General features: G+C 43.4%; 1 protein-coding gene and 1 pseudogene across 14 annotated transcripts in view; one reads left to right on the forward strand and one right to left on the reverse strand.

Annotated features, from left to right (window-relative positions):
• Positions 1 to 18,970, reverse strand: part of MINK1 (misshapen like kinase 1) — a 50,460-nt gene that overhangs the window by 30,130 nt on the left and 1,360 nt on the right. The gene's annotated exons all lie outside the window — the stretch shown is intronic.
• Positions 12,685 to 13,596, forward strand: LOC102892632 (annotated as a pseudogene).

The raw sequence follows: 18,970 nt of genomic DNA on the forward strand, positions 1-18,970 counted from the left end.
ATGAGAACTTGTGATCTACAGAAGGAACCAAGAAGAGCTGGCATAAGGGAGTCCCCAAGACAAACAGCTCTCTTGCCTGGAAGAGCAGGGTTGCCAGGGCCTGTGGAGCCTCTATTACTGAGACTAGGCTGGGCTGAGAGGCCCTCCCTCCCAGAAGAAAACAATAAGCCTGTTTTCCTGAGCTCTTCCTGTGACCCAGAAGGCCCACACAAAAAGGAAGAGGGCGGCAAAGGCAGTGTGGTACCAAGGTGCAGTCTCGGGAAGGGGGCCTTCTACCTCCCAGGAGCTCATCCGGGCCTCAAAACCACACCCAAAAACCCAATAATCTAAGTGCTAAGCAGTGACAGCTATGCAAATGCAGCTTTAAAACCTATCCCTCAGTCCCACTATGAACCAAGTTACTAACCCTAAACCCCTTCTATAGGAGATATTCTGAAGCCAACACCAGGGGAAGGGCTAAAATCCTGATAGATAAGGGGTAAGGTGGGGTTGCTCTGTGGGACAGTTTCAAGTTCCACAGGGACACAGGTCTTACTCAGAACTGGCAGAGATATGGAGTCAGGGGAGTAATCTAGTAGAGGAGTGGAGACTTAGACATCCTTTAGCTAGCTGTAAATAGCTATGAGATATGTGTGCATGTGCGTGCATGATTTAAAAAATGCAGGAGGGTGTGTGCGTGAAAAAGAGAAAAAAATGGTAGTGGATGTGTGGGCAGGGGTTAAGGAAGTGGCAGGAAAAGTTTCGTTATGTCACCTCTTCCTTCCTACCCAAGCAGAGAAACCAGACACAGCCCCAGGACCTAACTGGTCCAGATGCCTGCCTTTCTTGAGGAGGTGGCCCTCCAAGGCCTGAGTCAGTCTCCATCTACTCCTATGCCAGCACAGGGAAGTATGACACATTACCCCCACTCCTACCCCACAGGGCTATGTGTGGAAAGCAGCCCCAAAGCTAAAGCATGAGACAAAGGAAATATTCCTATGGTGAGAAAGGAAGTTGGTGGAGGAGAGGGATCACCAGAGTACCTCTAATTGACCAACAAACTGGAAGGAAGAGAGAATGAAAGGAAGGTTAGAACCCTCAGCAATTCTCCACTGTCTATCACATCCAACAATAAACTGGACTCTAATAAAGCCTTTGGAAAAACTCCTTTTCCCAGTTTTCTTTACTCTGTAAAACTGACTCTCCACTCTGCCCCAGGCTAAACCTACTTCTCACACTGTGTAACTGAATCAGATCCTTTTATGCTGGTTCCACACTGTGAAGTACTAGTACTGTTTATCTACTGACTGCTATACATGTTTTGAAGTGTTTTTATGGGAATGAAGTGCAGGAGAGGAAGAAATCAAGTAGGATCTGGGAGAAGAGGTGGAGGGAAAAAAAAAAGATATGCTGGGGAAACCGTAGTTTTGAAGTCACTCCTCCTGAGTCTCTATGCCAGAAAGACGTATATGTGAACATGAACGTATATGCTTACAGATACACACAGAAGCAGAAACAAGTCCAGACATGACACATACATGAACATAAACACCATTCTAATCAGAAACCAGTCAGAACAGAGGGGACACTGCCTGAGCAAGGAGGCTGGGAGCAGTTCCCCTCCATGCCTCCATGGATCCCCATAGATCTGGCTGCTCAGACAGAGACCCTGCGCTGGTTCTTCATCCAGATTAGAAGTCTTCATGGCTGCAGAGGCCCACATGAGGTCGGTAGCTGACACATGGAGGGAGCTAGATGAGAGAGGTTTTTGAAAGAGTGCAGAGAAGAGAAAGTCAGGCCATGGGGGAGGGAAAGAAGTAGAAAAGGGACGAGAATCCAAGCTGCCTCGTGCTGTTCTAAAATGGCCGCAGGCAAGGCAGGGGACAGATGGTCCCTTCCTGATGCTGAGCAGGAGAAGTGGGGAAAGAGAAAAGGAAAAAATAAATACCATCACAGTCAGAAATTTAAAAATAAACCGAAAAACTTAAAAGATAAACAGCTTGCTTCTGAAGTTCCACTTGCCTCCAGAGCCTTCTAAGGGAAAACAGAGAACTGCAGACCTGGGAAGACAACCCCTAGCCTCAAGTCTGAGGACAGCTGGAGGTCATTCCAGCCATTCCCCTGCTCAGAGTCGGAAAGTCTTACAAAGTCTTCTAGGCAGCTGAAGTGGTATCTTCTCTTTCCTCTCCAATACTCACTTCCTAAGTCTCAATTTTTCAAGGCCTTTGCTTTTAAAATGAGATAAGCTGTCAGAGCAGTTGCATCTTGGCTCTTCCACAAGAATCAGTTTCTTTTGTGGCCAGGAGAATAAATTTCACCACCTCATGGCTGCTGCCACTGCTGCCATCACCCAATTACCCAGCACCTTACTAACTACAAAGTGCCTTCACAATCATTATCTCATTTGCACCTTAGACCTGTAGGGAAGCCAGGCAGAAATTATTAGCCCATTTCACAGATGAGAAAACCAAGGTTCCGAGAAGTTAAACGTTTGTCAAAGTGAAGCTAGAACCCAAGCCTGTATAATATTTTGATGGCAAATCCAAGGAGGCTTCCTATGGTCTGCCCCCAACACCCTGGCTCTGTCTACCAGATTCCATTCACTATCCGTAAGCCAAAGAGATTTTTCCTCAGGCTCAGATCTGGCTTACAGCTGAGTACAGTTTATCTAGAGTTTTGCCAATTCCCATTTTGGGGTCATTTTGTTTCTTGCTAGTGTGGGGACAAGGCCGAGCAAGGGGCAGGAGTCCTACCCTCTACTGGATTTCTCTCAGTTCATCTAATATGCCATACCCTTTCTTTTACCTCTGGGTCTACGCACATATTGTTCACTCTTCCAAGTACATCACTCCTCTCTTTACCTAGCTGTCCCATGCCCATCTTTCCAACCTTAACGTAGATATCACCTCCTCCAGGAAGTTTCCCTGACTATCCACCGCTCCCACAGTACCCTGTACTGCCCCTTTCATGGGACCAATTACATTTTTGTGAGTGATTCTTTGTCTGTCTCCTCTGCTACATTCAATACCTGTCTACTGAATAAATACGGAAATAAAAGAAAGCTGGTGTCATCTAGAAAAATCTTCCTTTCTCCCTAATACAATGGTTTCTAACACTAGTTTTTGGCTTATCTCCATTCTTCCAAAATAATCCATAAGTATTCACTTAAGAGCAATGCACTAAGGCAGCTACTGAGAGTGAATCCTTTCTTGTCATGTGAATCAGCATCCCATAATTTATATAGCTGGTAAATATGTATCACTAAACCAGGGAACTAAATCAGGGACTTTCCTAAACCAAGGAACTCCTGATAGTGGACAAAACCCAAATGGGAACATTAATAAGGACCCAAAGACCATAGGAAGCAACAAGGCAAGAAGAGATAAAGGGGGAGATTTCCTGGAAGAGAAAGGAACTAAGAATTCTGAAAAAGAGAAAGAAGTGGGCAGAGGCCGGGTTAGGTGAGAAGGACAAAAGGTGGTCCCATCTCAGAGAACAACTGACAGGAAGGTTCAAAATCATAAGAGGATAACGCAGTGACAGATTTTCTTGGCTGAAGTAGAAAGAATGCCAGTAAAATGGGATGACAGGGAATGGTTAGTACTTCACCAAGAATCAGAAGGCCTCGCCACTGGTTGATTCTTTTGTGTAATTTAGACAAGTCAGCAAATCACTTCACCTCTCAGAGCCTCTTTCCTGATCTACCCAATCCCATCTCACAAGAATTCAGAGATATAAAACACTTTGAAATCCATAAAATGTTACAAATTTGCAGTCATTATAAGAGACTGCCTCCCATAGAGCAAGGAAAAACTATGTCAAACCTAAATGTCCATCGAGGATGAATGGATAGAGATGTGGTCCATCTACAATGGAACTAGGCAACCATAAAAAAGATAAAATATTGCCATTTGCAATAACATGGATGAATCTTGAAGTTATTATGCAAAGGGAAATAAGTCAGAAAAAGAGAAAAACTGTTTTCACTCATATGTGGAATATGAAACAAAAAGAAAATGAATAAACAAAAACAAACTCATAGATACGGACAACAGATTGGTGATTAACAGAGGAGAGTTGGATGGAGAGCAAAAAGGGTCAAAAACATGGTATCAGAGAACAAAAAGGGTCAAAAATGTGGTATCTGATAGAAATTAGGCTTTGGGTGGTGAGCATGCAACAGTGTACACACATAACAAATTATAATGTTGTATACCTGAAACTTTATGTTATATGCCAATGTTACCGCGATTAAAAATTTTCCACATGTTAAAAAAATGTCATTTACTAAAAGACTGTTGGTGTTACTGGAGTTTAGAAGAATGGCAAATCAGGAGAAAAGAAACAAGATGAAAAAGTAGAACTGAGAGGAGGGCAGGTAAGAGAAGGGAGAAAAAAATATCTATGGCCTTGGAGGTAGGGCTAAAAAGAGCAGGGAGGAGGGGGAGTCTCTGGGAAGCAGACACTAAGGAGAACAAGAAAGGGCAGAGTATGGAAGCCGGAGAAGGCAGGCTGGGGGGTGGAGACTCAAGCCCATTCAGGCTGGCAGACACCAAGCTCACAGAGGAGGACAACAATAATCAGGGGCTGGATAATAATAAGGCTTCTCACTGCTGGTTTTCAATTGTAGCACAAACAAATCATTATACCCCATTGCCAACCTCCTCCTGTAGGAGTCAGGTGTCCACAAATCCAAAGCAAGAGAATAGGGAAGCTTTGTGGCCAAGGAAACCTGTGACCTGTCTTACCCCTGTCTTTCTTGCCTCTAATACCAGATGGGAGACTAACCAGCCGCCAGGAGAGAGAACTGAGGAAAGAATGCTATGAAAGACAAGGCAACTATGAAAAGAGAACCTGGAATGAAGGGCAGAGGGCACAAAGCTGAGTCAGCTGGGAGAAGAGCAGGTGAAGGGTGGGGTCGGCAGGGAGGGGGAGGATGAACTGTCTGATTCACACACTTAGAAAGGAAGATCAGGATTATTCTCCAAAGGGTGGAGACCAGATAGTCTCTGGCCCCACAAAGGACCAACTCAGAATTAAAGCCCAAGGGATGTAGGTGAGAAAGAAGGAACTTCCTGACTAGCAAGATAGAGCAAATATGATCACCTAAGTTTTCATCAGGCCTCTCTCTCCTCTTTCTCCTAAGAAACCCTCCCTGCCTGCATTCATATCAACTCTAGGGCCTGGTAAAATCAGTTCATGCATTCACTCAAATATCGAGTGCCTGCTAGATACTAGACTATGGCAATAAACATAACAGAAAGGGTCCCTTCCTTTGTGGAGCTTATAGGAAGTAGACATTAAAGACATAATGACACAACAATTGTACAAATTCAACTGTGATAAATATAAAGAAAAAGTACAGAACACTATTAGAAAGATGAAAAGGAGGTCAGGATGAGGGAGGAGGGCCAGGAAAGGCCTTCTGAGGAAGTGATATTTAAGCTGAGACAAAAGGACAAATAAGAGTTAAGCAAAGAGTCTTAAATCTCCAGGCAAGGCCTTGTGAGGAGCCCAGAGGCCCTAGCCATCCAGCCAGGAATCTGTGCCTTTCAACAAAGCACTTTACACATTTTGTACAAATCTCCTGTCTCTCACATCTGAACAAAGCCACATATCCCCATCAGAATGTTCCCAAAGGTGAGGCACAGGTTTTTCCCCTCAGGTTGAGTGGTTCCTCTGGGTGGGCCCAGAGAGCTTTTACACAAAAGGGTAAGCAGGGTCACAGTGACTGCCCAGTTACTGCCAGAATTCCTGACTCAGGGGGCAGGACAAACAGGAGTTTCAAGTTCATGTATTAGATTCTGAAGTTGCTCTTTCTTCCAGTGAAGCTGGAAGACTTTCAGGAGACGGTAGAAGGCTCTAGAGCAGAGAAAGGGAAGCCAGGCTCAGGGAATTCTATGCCTACACCTGGGGGCTCAGTGACTCACCCAACCAAAGCCATTAAGGTAGAACTCAGTAGACTAGGTAGGTGGTTTTCTCTTTCCCAACAAAACACAGGAAGAGAGGAATATTAACAGAACCCCAGGAATATTAACAGACACCCTTTCTGGGCACTTTCTTTCACAAGAGCAATCAGGTAGCTACCACCTATCTAATGAGCAGTTACCAGGCCCCATACTTTACCTCCACTTTTATTTAACCCTTGAAAATTTAACCCTTGAAATAGCACTATTAGATGGGTCTTGTTATCATCACTTGACAAATGATAAAAATGAGGCATGGGGATAATAATGACCTTTCTAGAGGTCAAACAGTTAAGTGACTAGGATTTGAATTCAAGTCTGTCTCCAGGAGCTATGCTTTTGGGGGTTAGTGATGATGGGGAAGGCTCCACCCTTTTGGTCCTTCCCTATCTTTAAAACCCAAGTGAAAAATTCCCTTTCTTTCTGGGTCAATCCTCACCTCGTTGGACTCAGGAAATAGTCTCTGGAGTACACATATTCCGAAGGTCATATTTTGAACATTCCTTCAAACCTTTTCCCGAACTTTCCCTTTATCTTGTGTATTTCCCAGATGCCTAGCCCCATGCCCATACCCCAACTTCATCCCTACCCTGAGATCTCCACACAGTAGATGCTGCTGTTTCCCAGACCAGCTCAGAGACATCATCTTCATTTACTCCAACCATCTCCCTCAATACCCTTTCTCTCAGCTCCTCCTTTGCCCAGCTTCACACAATCATCATCCCATAAGTGCAACTTTACTTCATTGCAAATATCATCTGATACTCATATGTTTAAGTCAGTGTTGTAAACAGAGCATCCTACATAGTAGGTACTCAAAGATTTTTAGGAAAGGATGTAGGAAAGAAGGCAGGAGGGGATTCCTGGGCTAGATGGACCTTAGGGATCATCTGGTCCTATAGTTCTGGAAAGAAATCAGAACACCTGGGACAACACACACATCAAGGCTCCACCCTAGATGACTGAATCACCTCCGGGGGCAGGGCCTGGGTATATATAGGTTAAAAAGCTACCCAGGTGGTTCTGATTCAGCCTGTGATTAAGAGCTATTGTTTTCATTCCCTCACTTTGCAAGTGAGAAAACCCAGTCCTATAGAGATGACACTCATCCCCTAAACTAGAGATGGGACCAAAACTAGAATCACGTTTCAGAAACTAGAACCAGGTTTCCCAGCTCCTAACGCCACGCTCACTCCATGTATCACATTGTCTAAACTCCAATAGCCCCTCCGTCCAGCAGGCCTCCAGCTGGGAGTTCTGCAGAAGACCATCAATTTTACCCAATCTGAGGAAGTTAGAAGGCCAGGGCAGGGGATCTTGGCAGTAGTGGGGCTTCATCATTGACTTGTAAAACACACCTCATCTACACAGAATGCACCTGGACCCCAGGCTGACCAAACACATGACAGCCCTTGTTTCTGGTGTGGACAGAATAATACAGCACAGTGGTCAAGCACAAAAGAGTATTGGAAGTCAAATCTAATTAGCTCTGAGACTCTGACCAAATGCTGGCATCTTAAAAATATAAGAGGGCCTGTGAATGGTCTGCTTTAAACACAGGCACTTAAATTATTAGTGATGGTAATGAAAACCACATTCAGGTAGAGCATAATGCCAGACTACAGGATAACACCTAAGGAAAGCACTATTTCTACGAGCTAGCGAGCGAGTGAGTGGAGCCTGCCTTCATTCAAATTTTGAGCACCAAGGTTAGGTAAAACAGTCTCAGTCCAAGGAAAACAATCAACCTCAATTCATACCCGGCTAAATCTAAGAGAAAAGTAGGCTTTAGACTGCGGTGAGAGGGACTGTGGTGCGAAGGGCCATTCAGTACTAGGCAGACCCTGGATTGAGCTTTCCCGCAATCCTTGGGATCCAATACAAGGACTGATGACTTAATGACACAGCCCTGAACAGTGGACCCTAAGTTGCCAACCCTGACCTACCAGCTCAAGACCTCTGTGGCCTAGATTTTGACCTGTAGGACAGACATCCCAGCAACATGGGGCTCTCCTACCTTCCTCTATTTCTGGGTGACTTGAGAGTCAAGCCTGTCTCTCCCTCCCTTTTCCCCCATGAAGGTCAATTTAAAAAAAAAAACAAAACTGTAAATGGTGTGGACAAAGGAAAGTGAGGAGGCCAGGTGGGCCACTGAATTGTCACTTCCATTCTAAAAATCCAACGCATTTTTCGGTCATGCTTTGGGTCTGTCCACGGTATGGACACCACAGAGGAATACAGAGCCTGACCCAGCTCCAAACTGTGTGGGCCTGGAGGCCCAGAAGGGAACATCGAAGGGGCCTAAAAGGCTGCCCGTGGTTTCCCAAAAACATCTTTCGCAGCTAACCACCTCCTTCCTCTCATAAGAATTTAAGCCTGTTCCATGGCCCATCATTCCATAGCAGAAAAGCATCCAAGCTCATACTACTTGATATTAAAAACCTACCCTCTCTTTACTTGATGTCACTCACATGTGAGCTTTCAGCACCTAAAATAGTTCCCCAAAATACAGGAATACATGTTTGTTGAATAAAGCTTCCAACCTGAGATGCATCACTGGCTACCCCTTGGAAAAGGAGGAACATAGAAAGGACAGAGACACTCTACCAGGTCCAAGGTACTCATCTAAGAGTGGTTTTCTTCTACCACCAGGGGGACACCTGTTAATACATATACCCCTCACACACAAATGCAGAAATACTATTATATTTCATTGTCTTCATCCTCTAAATGATCTTCTTTCCAAATTTCTCTAAGACCTACCCACCAGACCCTCAGGATGAGAAGTAAGAGCTCAAAACAAGTAAGATGATGAATATAGCACAACAACAGAACCAGAAAGCAAGTTGAAGATGCAAGATGGCAAAAGGAGCTAAACAAGGAAAGGAAACCCTTAACTTCTCTTTCCGCTGCCTAATTTGTGATGCCATGCAGCCATTTCATTTAAAATCTCCCTCAGAAGCCTATCGCCTTGCACTGGAACCAAGAGGGAGGGGAATGTTCTGGGTTGGCTGATGACACATGGACTTCTGAGACAGGTCACCTCATCTGACTCAATGAATATTAAGCATCTGCTGTGTCAGGCACACACAAAAAGGGAAGAGACAAAATGGTGGTTGCCAGGGGCTGAGGGAGGGAGAAATGGAGAGTTCATGTTTAATGGGTACAGAGTTTGTTTGGGATGATGAAACGTTCTGGAGATGGGTAGTGGTGATGGTTGCACAATGTGAATGTACTTAATGACACTGACCCGTACACTTAAAAATGGTTAAAGTGGTTAAATATAAACAACATAATATTTACCATTTTAACCATTTTTAAGTGTACAGTTAGAACAGAGGAACGCGAAACCTTCCTTTCCTCCCTCTGAAGAACAGGCCTTCTTCTGAATCATTCAGCTCTCTTTCTTCCAGAATAAATCTGAATTCTTTTGCATGTCTTTCCTCTCCTATCATCAGAGTACTCTGTCCAGCAGCCCAACATCCAGAAATCTCTCTCAGTTCTAGACACAGGCGCCATGGAACTTTGTATTTCCAGCATTTGCCCACCAATGCCAATCCACTAGCAGTTCCCAAAGGTTCAGGCTAAAGTCACTTACTCCTCTTCTCATAAAATGTCCTAAGCATATGAATAAAACTAGTCCTCTACCAAAACATAAAGCCAGACTGTGTGCTCCTGGAGGGAGTAACCATGTCTCCAAACCATGAAAAAGGCCATATTCCAAAAGTCTCCAAATACGTTACCATAGACACATTATGGATGGTATGATATCCCTAAGCTCACAAAGCCTGTTTGCCATAGGTCACACGTTTACAATTAAAGCAAGCAGCAAACAATATTGCTCAAAACACAGTCTAGAATGTCAGCTACACATGACTCTCCCTTCAACATGCACCCATACATATACCCTACCACCTGGGAACAGATTTCCAGCAGCACAGGGATGAATCAGCTTAAGTTTTGGAGTCTGAATCTAAACCTGGGCTCTGCCACTTACTGGCTGTCCAACCTTTGCAAGTTATTTAATTTCCAAGTTCTATAAGCCTTGGTTTCTTCATCTTGAAAATAAGAATATCATCATCCACCTTAAATGGTTATTGTGAGGGATAACGAGATTATATAAGGAGAGAACTTACTGCATAGTAAGTGTCCATCACTGGTCTTGTTCCAATCTCAAAAAAACCCCTTCTGAAATGAATACACATTAAAATATAAATGACTTGTGTCATTTATAAAGCAATCTGTGTTCTGAACTGAAGAAAAAAGGACTTACTTCAGGTCTAAAGGGAAAAAAGAACTGACAAACTTCTGAGCCACATGCTGTCTGTTCCCCCAACACTGCTTTGACATGTGGGTCTAAGGTAGTTTCCACAGTGTCAACTAACCTTGTTAAAGTTAGAGAAACTTTCTCCAGCTTCTCCAAACTTTAGCTAAGGACCAAGAGCCCAACAAGTTCTACCCTCTTAAGTTAAGATTAGGAGATATCAAGAAGTGGATGGATAGCTTCATTGACTTGTCCCCATCAGTGGTTCTACTCCCAGCCACGAACAAAGCTGTTTTTCTCCAAAGAATACACTAAGTAGTTTCCCTTCTACTCTCTGGTTACTCCCCTGAAATTTCAGTAATGACACTAACTCATGACACCTCTGTCTTCAAGGGGACAACTGTAGGATGAAAAGACCCGAGAGGAGAGACAAATATACTGGCCTCTCTCAAATACTGTGTTCACACAATTTATGCTCTGCCTCATGCTGCTTAGGCTTTGGGGTGCCCCTGTCCAATTAATTCCTTGAAGACTCTTTCCTGAGCCACTTAGAATGAAAGACCAACTACTGCATGCTTCAGCCACTTTCTTATAAAGTGCCTTGAAAGAAAGAGTAGGTGGGTGGTGAAGAAAGAATATAAAAATCTTCTTCCTTATAGTCTGGCTTGGAGCTGGCCCATTTTACCTCCTGAGGTATGCTGGCAGACAAAAACTGTTAGAAGAGATATACGCCAGGCACAAAAGTAATTTAGAGCCTACATTCCTCTTCCCACCCAAAAGAAGTAAAAGAGGTGACTTCGGAACTATTTCCAACTTCATGGAAGAAACTTGACCTTTCCCTCATCCATAACAAGCTCATAAGAGGCACTACTGGAAATTTGGGTGAAAAAACAATTTTTCAACATGCTGCTCAGAATTTGCAGAGTAGTTAACATTCCTGATACTCACATACTAAATGCTATTAGTACTTCCAAGACATAGTGACAATTAAACCTCCCTCCCCAACATTTCCAAACATCTCCTGGAATCAGTGCCACCCTAGTTGAGAAGCACTGAGTAAGTAAGTACCTGTATTGTTTTGTGTTGCCACTGTGTCCAACATATACAAGGCATGTTTTGCTGCTTGTGGATTGAATCTAGTAGAAAAGGACAAGTCACAGGAATAATCAGATCCATATCTCTTGCCAAGCAAGTAATTACTGAACCCTACTATGTGCTCAGTATTTTTGTAGGCACTGTGAGGAATCAATGGGAAAATGGATTATTGTTCCTATACATAAGTGATTGGAAAAACAAGGTCATAAAATATTATTCAATACAAGGCAATATATAACCAAATGCTAAATTGTAAGGTCTGAGAGAAGGTGCCAAAGGTGAACAGTGAGGGCTGGCATAGTCAAGGGGAGGCTTTACGGAAAATGCATAAGTTAAGGTAACTTTTGAAGGAGGTGGAATTTTCTTCACTCTGCCCTACTGAACCTCAATCTTTCCCTGCAAGGACCACTGTTCATAGAAAACTCCAGCCCCGTGGTTCCAGGAGCAGTTCAGCACTCTAAGTCCTTCAGATCACATCCTCAAATGGTTCCTGGTGGAAGGTGTGAAAAATTTCCCATTCTTCTTCAGAAGACCAGCTACTTTAAGGAGGCCTTCTCATCCTAAAGGCAAGACAGGGGTACATTCCCTGCCACATGCACTAACTTAGTCACAGACTAAGTGGAGGGGGTTCCAGTTTGTGACTACAGAAGCTCTCCACTTCACCTATCACACCTAGGGCTTTGTAAGATTCTCCTGCTGTGGGGATATGCACTTTCCAGATGAGTCTGAGGTCCTAACTACCTCCTCGGTCAAAAGTCTTCTTGCCTCCTTCCTTACCAACTATCATTTTTCTTAGGCAAAAAGTTTACTTCCTCCATTCATCTCTCTTCAGCCACCAAGGTTCTTCCCACAGGCTGTGCCACCAAACACTTCTCACAGCCCATCCCACTGTCTTCTACTTTGCCACCTGACATTTAAGCTGTTCCTAGAGTCTGGATCCTCCAAGAAGCCCAAGACTGTGGTTTCCCCAACCCTGTTTCTTTTCAAACATGAAAAATCAGTAACACTCCCCCTACACACCCCACTCATCCTTTACTTTACACAATGTAAAGTAAGAGTCTCATCTATTTATATACATTATCACAGATCATAAGAGCTAATCCCAAGGCTGGGCCTACTTGTGCTTATTTCTATGAGACGTACTACCTTCCAACCCTAGCCACGACTCAGGCTAATAACATCTACTTATACACACATGCAAAAGTAACTATGTGAGGAGATGGATATGTTAATTAGCTTGACTGCTGTAACCATTTCACTACATACATCAAAACATCATGCTATATATCTTAAATATATACAATTTTTATTAAAAATAAAACATCTAGGAGGTGGGGTGCCCTTGGTCCATGTGGCTGTGCTGGAGCAGAGATCACCTCTTCCTGCAGCCTCGCCATGGCGACCTACAGACAGAGCTGCGCACAGCCAATGTATATTCCTCCATCATATGCTGACCTTGGCAAAGCTGCCAGAGATATTTTCAACAAAGGATTTGGTTCTGGGTTGGTAAAACTGGATATGAAAACAAAGTCATGCAGCGGTGTGGAATTCTCAACATCTGGTTCATCTAATACAGACACTGGAAAAGTTACTGGGACCTTAGAGACCAAATATAAATGGTGTTGAGTATGGTCTGACTTTCACAGAGAAATGGAACACTGATAACACTCTGGGAACAGAAATCGCAATGGAAGACCAGATTTGTCAAGGTTTGAAACACATTTGATACCACCTTTTCACCAAATACAAGAAAGAAAAGTGGTAAAATCAAGTCTTCTTACAAGAAGGAGTGTATAAACCTTGGTTGCAATGTTGACTTTGATTTTACTGGCCCTGCAATCCATGGTTCAGTTGTCTTTGGTTATGAGGGCTGGCTTGCTGGGTACCAGATGACCTTTGACAGTGCCAAATCAAAGGTGACAAGGAATAACTTTGCAGTGGGCTACAGGACTGGGGACTTCCAGCTACACACTAATGTTAATGATGGGACAGAATATGAAGGATCAATTTGTCAGAAAATATGTGAAGATCCTGACACTTCAGTAAACCTTGCTTGGACATCAGGTATCAACTGCACTTGCTTTGGCATTGCAGCTAAATATCAGTTGGATCCCACTGCTTCCATTTCTGCAAAAGTCAACAACTCTAGTTTAATTGGAGTGGGCTACGCTCAGACTCTGAGGCCTGGTGTGAAGCTTACACTGTCTGGTCTGGTAGAGTGGAAGGGCATTAATGCTGGAGGCCACAAACAGGCTTGCTCTGGAGTTGGAGGCTTAATCCAGCTGAAAGAAACCTCTGGAAATGGATATCAGAAGATTTGGCTTTAATATACTTCCAGTGTGACCAGCAGGCTTTTTTCCCTCTAAGAAGGTGATCAAAACATAGGATGATCTAAACGAGAGCCGTATTTTAAATATTTAGACAGTTACTGGTTAGCTGGTTTTTAGTTGAATTGGTTATCTATCTAGTTACTAATGCTGCAGTCATGCAGTCGCCTATACATTATTTAAATGTATTTAACTGTTAAATGCACTATCCATCAATAATGAAATAGACCTTTATGAAAACTGTGAAAAAAATAATAAATAAAACATCTAGTGATATGCCCTTTCCCTCATTTGCCCTCTCTGGACAAGCACATTCACCCACCATCTGCAGAGCAACATGTGAATCCACAGATACCATACTCAGAGACCTTCCGCCCATTAAATAAAAATGAGGGTCATATGCCCTTTACACACACACACACACACACACACACACACACACACACCCTTACCCTTTGAAACAAACTTTTTGCCTCCCACAGGAAGGCTCAGAAGAAATCCTTTTGGAAATTAAGCCTAAAGTTTCCACCCTATCCTCGGGTTCCAAGCCCTTGTTTTTTGACTAAATGCTTCACCCTAAGAATGACCCATTCCAGAGTTTCACAATTCTGGTCATCACCAAACTCCACCTGCTGGTTCACCTCTATTTACTCTTTCTGTGGCAATGCCAGCTTGGTTTTCTGATATGTGGTTTATTTCTCTACAAAACAACCAAATATTTTTGTTTTGTAAAAAGTAAAAACAATTGTCATATGCTGTCATGGCATGGTCCTTATCATGGTTTGCAATTTTGAGTGTGTGTGTGTGTGTGTGTGTGTGTGTGTGTGTGTGTATCTCTGTATGATTATTTTATTAATGTCTCTCCCCACTGCTACACTGCAGGAAAACCATGGCTGTTTTGCTTGTCACTGTGTCCTCTATGCCTAGCTCAAGATCTTTCCTCAAACAGAATAAGAAAACCTTCCCACAGTTAGCAAGTACATCCTCAGGCTACCTGGCCACTGAACAAAATCTTCAGGGACTCCCTGGATCACAATTCCATCCCTTTCTTCTCTCCTTCCTCACCATTCCCTACTCTTATAAAGAACCTCAAGTTCCTTTTCAATTATCCTCTGGAGGAGCTTCCTGTAGATAGAAGAATCCCAGACTCAAGTCAAGGGGTGGCTGGTTGAGAGAAGGCAGGAAGAACAGGTGAGAGGAGACAATGAATGTGGGCTGTGGACAGGATTCAAGTCTTCTTGTATCTTTCTATATTCTGTATTTCTATATTCAAGAAATGCTTTGAGAGTTGACTTACTAATCTGATTACTTCTTGTTCTACTTCTTCAATCTAGGAAGAAAAGACTGAGGGAGCTCAGGGTGTAAAATTGGTGTTGGGGGAGGGAAAAGACTAGACATCAGATTTCAAGATGACTGGCCACAGGATAATAAAAAATGAATATAATTCATGGCAACCAGATTTAACAAAAACTTTCTGATCTCAAGGGTTCTGAGATATTGAATAAAGCAATTAACAGTTCAGAAAAGGGAGCCTGAGCTTGCAAAGGCATTTCTTAGGTGGATACTCCTTATAGCTTAATATAGTACTGAGCACAATATTACATCCTCCACATAGTATCTAGAACCTAATTCCCAATACAGGAGGCTGACAATGCTTGGTTACTGACTGCTGCAAGAAAGGATATTATTAACTTTCTCTGGCACAACTTTGTCTGGAGACAGATTAGTCAGATAGACTCTCAGATGGCTCCTGGAGATGCTATCCAGTCCCAGAATTGTTTTATGTTTCTGTGTTGAAAAGTAACTGCATTCCTTATTTATAGACCTATACCAGAGTGCAAACCTGTAAAGAGCAGTTGCACACTTCCTGCCAATTTTTCCCCAAAATGTCAACTGGACACTCTACATATGCAAACTGTGTAAATTATCCTGTCTTAGGCACACAGTTCAAAGTTGAAAGGAAAGGAGGCCATGTCTGAAATCAGGATTCTATACAGTATAAACTGAGCTCTTGGGGCAAGTGCGAAGGGGTGAACCAGATGGGTCTCTTGCTAACCCTCTTACTGTTATCTTGTCAGAATCTCACTTTTCCAAAGATCCTCCCCTCCATGTATCACTAAAGGCTATAGCAAACTGTCCTATCCCACAGCATAAAGGGTGGTAGTGTCTCTTCCCTCATCAGGGGAATGAGTAAACATATAGTTCCAGCAAAGCTCTCTGCAATCTTTCTTCCATCATTTTGCCAAAGCAGCATTTCGCTTCACTCCAAACACCACTAGCTGCCCAACACAGCCCCATTCCCCATTTGCAGTTCTCTTAAGAAAAATGTCACTACTTAATGCCATTACTTCTGCTGTAGGTCAGTCTTCCCATTCCTCTGTCTGAGGCATCTGTCATCAACATTTGGACAGCTAGCACATCAGAACACAGTAGCAGTCCCAAGTTGCTCAGCCGCCTAGAAATGCATGCCCAGAATTGCCAGCTTCCCAAGTGGTGCTGGCTCCACAGCCTCATGAAGAGAGAAGGAAGGGTAAGAGACTTCTCCAAAAAACAGACACAACACAAAATCACTGGAAAAAGAACATCTCTATCAGCACTACTACCTAGCAACAAGTCCCTCTCAACTGCACTCCATATTATTTCAATACAGCAACACTGAGCATAGCTCCATAGTTTCAAGGACACTGCAGTCTAAAACTTCCAGCTGGTTGGACAGTAAAGCAAAGCTGTTTGATTTATGAAATGGGTCAACCAAAAGGAGTGATGCAAAAGGAAAGAGGTCAGCCTGGGGTCACCTGGGGTCTGCTCCCTCCTTGTCCTGTCCACTTCCTCTGATACTTGTTCTTTGTGAGAAGCCAAGAGTTCCAAGTCAGAGGATTCTTCTGGAATATAACCAAGCTTGGAAACAGAGAATGTTTGAAACAAGAAGCCCAAATTTTCTCTTAGATAATCTTAACTTTTCTTAAAGGACGTCACTCAGATGAGGCTTCCAGAACTATGTTTACCACCAGACAAGATATAATTCCAAAACAATTCAGAAAAAATAGTTTATCTATAAAAGAAGGGCAAGAGGAAGCCTAATAAGCATGTTATTAGATGCTTTTTCTAAGCAAGCATTGTGCTAAGAGCTTTCACTTGTTATTATATGCATTTATTCAACAAACATCTGAACCTCCACTATGTACAAAACACTGTTATAAGCACTGGGGATGCAAAAATGAACAAAACAGTCAAAATCCTAGCTTTCATGCAACTTACATTTTAGTCAGCATTGATGAAAATAAATATATATGTCAGCTGGTGATGAATACTACAAAGTATAATAAAGCAGACTAAGGGAATGCTATATAAAATTGTATATAAAAATAAAGCAGGGGAGGGAGTGCTATTTCAGATATAGTTATCCAGGAAGGCTTCTCTGATTGTTATTTGATAACAATTAACAACAACAAGGGCTAGCATATGGTCACTATGTGCCAGGAACTGGACTAAGAACTCAGCATGCAGTATTTCATTAATCTTCAGCAATTTTGAGTTCAATACTATTACCATCTGCACTTACATAGACGAGAAAACAGAGCCTTAGCGAGGTTAAGGCTCTCTGCAGAATCTGTGGCAAGTAAGGATAGGAAGAGGAGCTAGGACAAGGTTACACAGTGAGAAAGCCAGGACTTGAACTCAAGAATAAAACTCCATGCTATTGTGCTGATGGAGAAATGGTGCGTCAAAGAGGTCAAGTGTGCCCGTGGTCACAAAGTGGCAGGTCCACCTGGCCTCCTCACAAGTGGCTAAAAGATTAGTGCAATTCAGTCTTCCCTAATATCAGATTATTACTCTAATCACCAGCTGAATATCATGCCTTATCTTGAAACAAGAGGAGAAAGACAACTTCGGCTCTTCAAGGCCAGCTAATAAATGCTGAATACGTTCCTCTCCCATCCCCCTCCCCAGGCCCCCAACACAAGATGATGTAAAGGAAAACACCTTTGTTGTTAATTCTCCAGGTTACCAATTTCTAACTGGAAGATAGACAGGTACAGAATAAGCCACAGTGCCAAAGCAGCTCTTTAAGCAGAGTAGAGGGACTAGGCATTGAGGAAAGGTCAGCAGCAAGGAGGAAGCAGGCCCTCTCAAGCCCCATTTCAAAGAAAGCACAGCTCTCCTTCAAGCCCTAAAGTACTGGGGTGGCAGGAGTGGGAGGGGAATGCTTTCTTAAGAAGCCTGAGGCAGGAAAGACAGAAGTGCTGGGAGCAGGTCAGAAGGCTCTCTTGAGGGAGAGAGAGGAAAATAAGGCAGGAGGCAATTGAGGAAGGAGGCTAACACTGCTTCAAGCAGAGAAGTCCAGAAGGGAAATATCATATGCAAGGTCAGAGTGTGTTTGCAAAATTGCTGGAAATCCCAGGCTGGGGGTCCAGGCCAATCTACCAGAAGAGGCTAAAGGAAAAGAGAAGCCCAAGCAGAGTCTCACAGGTTTAAGCCAAAGGTCAAGGTTTGGACCCACCCGGTTTTTTTTTATTGTTGTATTTCAATCACCAGAGGCACAGAACCTGCAGCCAGAGTTAATCAACAGCCAGGGTGGGAAGGGAAGGTAGAGGTTCATCTTAGAGAGGAGCACCTAAAGGGGAACCCGGATTACCATTTTAAACCCCAACTGGTTTAACTTATGAATCAGTTTAAACTGACTCTTAAGACTCTCCCTTCTTAAGCCTTCAGACCCTCTCCCCACCAACACGCACACAGGGAGGGAGGGAGAGAGGAAAAGAGAGAAACAGAGAGAGAGGAAGAGAGAGAGACAGAGACAGAGAGTGAGAGAAATTCAATGTTCAGTCTCCCTCCTCAGCAACTTATCACCTTATCTCCAGAAAGGCAGGTCTCCTAGCCCAACATTGCACCAAACAAATTATGACCTGAATGGCAAAAAAAACTGTGTCACCTAGAGAAACCCAATTAACAACGTGACTCTGCTCTCTTCAATTCCCCTCTCCCCTCCAGTCATATTCGGGGCATCTGTGTGGCTGACCGCCTTGTCCCCGATACTGGCCATGTTCCCTGGCTAGCTCCAAAGCCAGAAGACAATTTAAACAGGGCCTCCAGATAAGCTAACCCAGAGACGAGAAATCCTGCTCAGCCCACACCCTGGCCTGCTGAGAAAGCCTGAAGGACACATGACAAAAACACTACCTGGGTGATATTCTGGAGTGTTCACCTTGAAATCACTAAATTGCTCCTTAAGTCAGAGGTCCTTGCAGAAGAAAAGCACATAAATGTTGCTGAAAGCTCCCAAATGAGGATGTGCAAGTGCCCCAGGAAGAATTAATAGGTATTTCGAAGAAATTCCT

The sequence above is a fragment of the Pteropus alecto genome, unplaced genomic scaffold, assembly GCF_000325575.1.
Source record: "Pteropus alecto unplaced genomic scaffold, ASM32557v1 scaffold398, whole genome shotgun sequence".
NCBI classification, from domain to species: domain Eukaryota; kingdom Metazoa; phylum Chordata; class Mammalia; order Chiroptera; family Pteropodidae; genus Pteropus; species Pteropus alecto.